Here is a 6,952-nt window from a genome sequence, read left to right on the forward strand (position 1 = left end):
ACAGGATGCCAAAATGCACAGAATATGAATTCCTACATAATGTTGCTTTAATGCCAGATGAGTCACAAGATGGCGATGGTGTTGATCTGTGCTGAAGACTCTCCAGATAAACAGCTTCAGTGTATCTGACATGATGGACCATGTGGTTTCTGTGTACCACCAGGAGGCTGTGTGCCGTTTGTTCCCGGGGCCCCGGAGCCTCCCCAGGGGCCCCGGGGCCCCGGAGCCTCCCCAGGGGCCCCGGCCCGTGCAGAGATTAACGTTTCATGAAGTGTGATAACTCAGAGATGCTGCGACAGCGGCCGAGCTGCTGCTTAACGATGCAGGTCAGCGGCTCCTCGTCCTCTGGGAGGCATTCTCCATCTTCATTATGGATTCTGATATCTACCATCATCTGACAAGTGAGACACAAACACACACACAGGAAGTCAGGCGGTGTGTTTAGCCCCGGGGCCCTCAGCTGAGGCCTTCTGAGGATGGAGGTGGAGGAGGAGGGGGGGCAGAGCTGGAGGTCGTGGAGGCAGCAGATGAAAGAGGACTTCAGTAATAGGCAGCACTTTGTAAGATCTGTCAGAATCTGAAAACAGGCTTTTGACCCAGAGACACGACCTGTATGAGGAGCTGAGACCAGCAGAATCCCCCTCGTCTGAGAACTCACTCCTCGTGACTCAGTTACAGAGATTAGATGTAGAGATCCTGCTGTTTTTATACGACTTCCTTCTGGTTCCTCCTGCAATCATATTTAACTGGTTTTAATTTATTTTAGCAGTTTACAGTTTATTGCTTCAGGAAAGAGCAGCACAGCAGACGTTAAGATACAGTGTTATGGTATTAAGATGAAGAAGAAGAAGAAGTCTGTTTCAGCTGATCCAATCATTGAACTAGTCACCACAACATCACCAGAGTCCATGAACAAACTGTCTGATTTTAAAAGTTGTTTCATGAGAAGAAACGTAACAAAACTTTGTGAAACAGCTACGATGAAATTTACTGAGGGTCGCCATGAAAGACACAACGGAATAAGTCCTGTACAAAATCACAATAACAGATTGCTGTTTATGAGAGAAAATTATTGTTCATAGATTAATTGAATGAAAAAACCTTTACAGAATCTAATCCTGTCTGTGTGGGTGTGGATGTCACCAGAACACCGTGACAGCAGTCGCTTTCTTCACTGAGGAAGTTAAAATGCAGCGCTGGTCCAAACCTGCATCAACACTGCACGGTGATAGAACATTTGAAATATTATAAATGAGACATTAATATTAATCCACAGTTAATAATAAATCCCTGCCCGCCTGTAACTGCATGACAGCACTCTCCTTTATTACTCTGCCCCCAAAACCAAACCTGTGGCAGACAAATGGACCCGTCTATTGACAGACCGAACCTCTCAGCTGGGTGTCAAATGTATCGACACGCCGGGTCCCCTGCAGGCTCTTTCTCCAAATGAAGCCAACATGGCTGCTCCTGCAGAGGCTCCTGGTACGCAGCAGAACCAATTAAAAAATTCAATTCTGCAGCTCAAAGTCCTGCTGGGAGAGCGATGGCATGGTGGAGCTGATAAGCGGCTCAGCGTTCAGACGCTGTGTATTACAGCACACACACCCCCCTCAGTGGTCCTCTCCTGCTGGGGAAACACCACTCCGACCCGGGCTATCTGCAGCACCAGTGGCAACAACAGGCAATTTGTGGAAGGTTACACAGGGTAATTAACAAATGTGCTATGTGGTGCCAGATGACACGTTTCATATCATGTTTGTGTTTTCCCTCAGGGCGTCTGCCACGGAGACGCTCCCGTGTGGAGAGGAAGCTGCAGGTGGAAATGAAGACGAGTCGGTCAAACATTCACTTTGCATCTGCCGTTTTTAATCTAAACTCTTATTCATCTGACAGACGATCACAAAAAGTTCATGTTTATTGTACAAAAAACCCATCTGAGGCTGTAACTGAGTTACAAACCTTCATAAGCGCAGCTACAAACCAGTAACGCTGTGCTTAATCCTTCAGTCGGTGCAGCATGCAGTAGAAATCCTTCGGCAGCAGCTTCACCTTATTTTGAAGAAAGCAACTCCTAATAATTGCATAACTGCAGTGGACAGAAGTGCACTCATCTGCAGTTTCCTTGACAGACTTTCATAAAATCCGCTTAAAATTTGCGATAAAGTTGGATGAAAACAGTGGTGACGTGTGTCTGTGGCAGCCATGAACCTTCAGACGATCGAGAATCTGCAGCTCCTCTCGGCTTCACGTAGCGCTGTAGTGAGATTCTGCTCGTTGTTTTTCAGTCCGGACACAATGAAGATCCAGATATTTCCCTCAGCAGCTGGTGGAGACCAAAAACAGAGCTAAGCAGAGGGCATATTGGATGAACATTCATCAGGCTGATGTTGAACTTACGACTAGTTTCTAGTTCCCACCAAGTGGCTAAAAAAACATAGATATTGCCGGTTTCAGAACCAAGAGAGAGCAAAATCGGATTTAATGCGCTGCACTCCAGAGTTAATTAGAGGAAGTGAAGGAGAAAGACTCAGCGCAGGAGGGATGTGAAGTATTTCTCAAGGATTTTGCAGCTTTAGGCAGAAGATCGGCACTGACTGTGCTGTTCTGACTGGAGGAGACGCCCTCCAGCCCTGAAAGAAAGGCCTGAGATGGAACAGAGGGCGCTCAGAGTTATGAGCTTCTGCAAAGATGGAAGAGACACTGCGGCTCAGGTCAGACCACCAGCTCCCCCCGGAGCTATTAACATTCAAATGAATGGAGTGAAGCTGCTGTGTTGTTTTGGATGGAGAGGTTTATCACCTCCTGCTGTGTGAATGTTGTGAGGATGAAGTTTAAACCGTCACATTATCTCATCATCAGCTGTTCTTAATGAGTCTGATTCTGTTTGTGTGCAGGACAGAATCAGTCAGCTGGTTTCAGGAAAACTGCAGACTGCAACAAAACCAAAACGCTGTATGTGTGCACATCCTGTTTCTACAGGATCAAATGGTTATGATTTGATTACAGGGAGACATCTGTTTGCTGTTTATGGATCAGTCAGTGGTAAATACCTTAACTGTATCGTCAGGAAGGAAAATATGTCTTTTGTTTGTTGCAAGTCGTCCAACATGGCTGCTTCTCTGTCACGTCTTCTACAGCCTGCAGCTCAAAGCGATGTTCGTTGGTCATCCTGCTAACTTCGGGCTTAAATCAGTTTTCTGGCATTATTATTCAAGCTAACTGTTCGCTATGGTAACCAGGGTAGATCACCATGGTTACAGATGGTGCAGCGTGAACCTGCTCCTGAACGGGTCAACTTAAGAGGATCAGCTCGACCACCTCAACTAATTCCCACAGGATTCTGAAGTGGGCAAAAGTATTCACAGGGCGGCTGTAGCTCAGCAGGTAGAGCAGGTCGGCTAGTGATCGTAGGTCGCTGGTTCAAATCCCAGCTCTCCCAGGCTGACCTGAGCTGCATGTCAAGTGTCTCTTGATGTGCAGTCGACACCTTGCATGGCGGCCACTGCCATCACTGAGGCCCTGTGATGAATAATCTAAGTCAGGGATTTCATCTAACATGAACACGTGAATTTGTTTATCGTCTACATACTTGTGGCCACAGTAGCGATGTGTTCTGCTTTGCTTTTTAAAACATGATTCAATGCAGCGGAACCCAAAACTCTGAAACACAGAAGATTAAGCACTTCATTATTCACACAAGGACAAACTTTATTAAAAAGTTGCTGTGGAAGTTTTTATATTTTTTCAGCCTTTGAGGTCCTTTAATTAAAGATAAGGTTTACTTTGTGAAACAAAACCACTTTCAGACGCACAATAAGCCAAGAAACTGTGCGGTGGTTTTTCACAGCTGCAAGCAAACAGTCTCTGTGAAATGTACCCCAAATTTATTCAGTCAAAACAAACCTCTTCCATGAATGTGTCGACGTTCTGCTTCAGAGAATCCTTCAGTCAAAATGTCTCTGCTTTATTTTATTCACTTCAAACACTCGCAGCTCTTTACTTTGAACCTCGCTGCCCACCGTCAGGCTGAATCCTAAAGAGCCGCTGCATGAGTCAGGGATCCCAGACTCAGAAGAAGAAGAAGAAGAGCAAACTGTGTTTTATGGACAAAGACAACATGACTGAACTCTGCGGCTCGCCTCTAATCTGCCTGAGTCACACAGATCAGGGAGCCCACCACTCCCCACCTCTCCACCTCTGCAGCGGACTACCTGGAGTCTAGTAAAGCCGGCAGAGATCTGGACTCGCTGGTCAGAGAAGATTTCCTCTGAACATCATAAGTAGGCGAGTATGGGAAAGTTGAAGCCTGTGGTGTCCCATCAGCTGAGACGTTATCAGCCCTGTGTGATGGAGGCAGGTGTGGCTGTGAGTCAGGTGGTGTGAGCGGATGCTGAGCGCTCCTCCGTGAGGCCAAATGAATAAATATAGAAGTAGAGATATGACTGTGAATGATTATTACGAGCCAGTGCGCCTCTTAAAGCTACTGTGTCTGTTTCACACAATAAATAATACACAAAGGAGTCCGCGTGGTCGTTCTCGGGCGTCTGAAGGCCGTCCGCAGGTCGTGTTACTGCTCGGCAGCCATCTTTGTCCAGTCTGGAGCCTGAGAGTGGAGCTTCAGACGGAGCGGAGGGACCGGAGGTGGGATGACGGTGCTGAGTGTGATAGATTAAGACACCTGTCAGGGCAAGGCAACTTTATTTGTGTCACACCTTTCAACAGAAAGACAGAACAAAGTGCACTTCAGAAGACATGAGAGGAAGGAAGACAAGATATTAAAGGAGCAGTCTGTAGTTTTTAAAGAGGAAGATCTTCACTGACTAATAATCAATAAAAACAAAGAAAAGCTTTTACTAAGTTTGATTATATTTCACTGAATTTTATAATTGTCGTACTTTCTGAACCAACACCTCGTCTCTTCCCTTCTGTCCCAGACGAGGTGGACACGTGTCGGCTGCAAACTTCAGACGAGTCTCCTGAGGTGAAGAGAGACGAGCGGCGGGCAGAGCAGACGTCCCCGAGGGGATCCGGTGCTCGCTGCGATGTTCTCCAGCCTCACCTGATCCAAAAACAGGTGGAGGCCGGCACAATGAGGCGAGGCGAGATTATTACAGAGCCCCATTCAGACGCAGGGCAAATCTACACTGCATTTAAAAGAAACAACAAAGAAAAAGAGCTGTTTGTGTTGAACGAACACCAACACGAGTCGAGGATGAAGCTGACGGCACCAAACTTTCCCTCATTCACTGCTTCTTTGATGATGCTGTTAGTTAGAAGAAAAGGCTGATTTTCACTGTGGTTTATGTGACATGAACAAGATAAAGATTTTCCCCTGAAGCTCTACAATAATTATAGTAATTAGAAATTATAATGTTGAGTTGCCTGCAGTGATTGTAATCTCAGAGAGGCCTCTGGGTGCTTAGATGTGTAACAGACACTGAGAAGAAGAAAAAACTACTTGACTCAGACGCTCAAATTCAATATTATCATTTCAGCAGCAGCTTCAACAGGAACATGATGAGCTGAGACAACAGTGACGTGTGGCTGCCCCCTGCTGGCTGGAGGATATACTGCTCACATCAGAAGGAGGACAGTCGATCACACACACACAAAACAAACTACAACAATTAGATTTTTAGGTTTATTTAATGAAAAGATTGTCTACCATGGAAACTGTAGTTTTACAAGAACAGTCTGAACTCAGGTGAGTTTCAAGAGAATATAAACTTTGAATATATTTCACAACTTAGTGACTCACACAAGTCAAATAAATGTAATTCTGTCTGTTCACTTCGTCTTTATCTGACACTTGTAGAGATTTTCAAGTCACCTTTATTTTATTTTTTTTTGCTCAACTCATCTTGAGATATTTACTGTATATTCATGAGTCTGTCCCTTCAGTATAAAAGCATGTTGCTCTGATCTCTAACTATGACTGCGTGTCTCAGACTTGTGATGTTCTTCTGCCTCCCAGGGGCCAAAGAAACTCATCACATCTCCACACCTGCCACTTCATCTGCAGAGGCCTCATGAACCCTGGAGACAGCGTCAATCACAGGTGAGGCTGGTATGTCATATGATCAATTATTGATCAATTATCATAAGGTTTTGCTGCCTTTCCTTAACCGATATGTAATGTCTTCATGTTTCAGTCACACATTTTTGGTTCTAACCAGTTGGCGATTTGAAGGAGGATGAAGGAGGATGAGCGGTCCTGCCAGCCGTGGTTCACATTTGTTTGGTCAAATCAGCTGCACCTTTTTTTCAGTGCGTGACTCTACTAACATTATGGTAATCGTACTGAACCCGCTCTGACTGTGGGTCAGACTGCAGTCTCACATCAGAACCATGAAACATACCAGACTTTTACAGTCATTATTCCCGCTAATAAACTGAAGGTGTCACTTCTGGATTTCAAAGTAAAGGACGACGTGAGAGAAAAACACAATACTTAAAAATCATTAAATGATTATATTGAAAACTTTGTAATTTAGTTTATTTTAGACTCATAAATAATGTACAAATGCCAATATTTATTGTACAATTATACAATTAGTTAAATGCTTTCTTACTATTTTCCATGACACTTGTGGTCTGTCTGCCAGAGACAGAGGGACAAAATGGCCGACAGCCATGGACATTAGACTGACCCTCAGTCATCATCATTTACTGATCCTAGAGTATTAATGAGCAGCAACTGACAAATCTCACACTTTCTGCCTTTGATTTTTGCACCTCCATTGCACTGACCTGGTTGGACCAGCTGTCTCTCCTCTCCAGGTCTGATCACCGTACAGGCCACAGCTGTTCCACCTGAAGCTGAAGACAAGTCCCGCTGTTCACCTGGAGAGAGGAGGAGGTACTTAAATATAACATGATGACTACATCCATATATAAAAACACATATCTATATATATAAATCCTGTGTTGCTCCAACCACATAAAACAT

General features: G+C 44.8%; 2 long non-coding RNA genes across 3 annotated transcripts; both read right to left on the reverse strand.

Annotated features, from left to right (window-relative positions):
- Positions 1 to 1,560: 1,560 nt before the first annotated feature.
- Positions 1,561 to 3,308, reverse strand: LOC119025131. Of its 2 annotated transcripts, XR_005076699.1 has the most exons (3): positions 3,054 to 3,308; positions 1,963 to 2,326; positions 1,561 to 1,813 (listed from the first exon to the last, which is right to left on the reverse strand). It is a non-coding gene; the product is annotated as an uncharacterized LOC119025131 (long non-coding RNA). The 2 variants fall into 2 exon arrangements; XR_005076698.1 differs by lacking the exon at positions 1,561 to 1,813 and having other exon boundaries at positions 1,901 to 2,326; positions 3,054 to 3,243.
- Positions 3,309 to 3,747: 439 nt separating this feature from the next.
- On the reverse strand, positions 3,748 to 6,814 carry LOC119025134. The gene is made up of 3 exons (XR_005076701.1): positions 6,754 to 6,814; positions 4,899 to 5,147; positions 3,748 to 4,658 (listed from the first exon to the last, which is right to left on the reverse strand). It is a non-coding gene; the product is annotated as an uncharacterized LOC119025134 (long non-coding RNA).
- Between the last annotated feature and the right edge of the window lie 138 nt (positions 6,815 to 6,952).

Source organism: Acanthopagrus latus, chromosome 8, assembly GCF_904848185.1.
Source record: "Acanthopagrus latus isolate v.2019 chromosome 8, fAcaLat1.1, whole genome shotgun sequence".
Lineage (NCBI taxonomy): Eukaryota > Metazoa > Chordata > Actinopteri > Spariformes > Sparidae > Acanthopagrus > Acanthopagrus latus.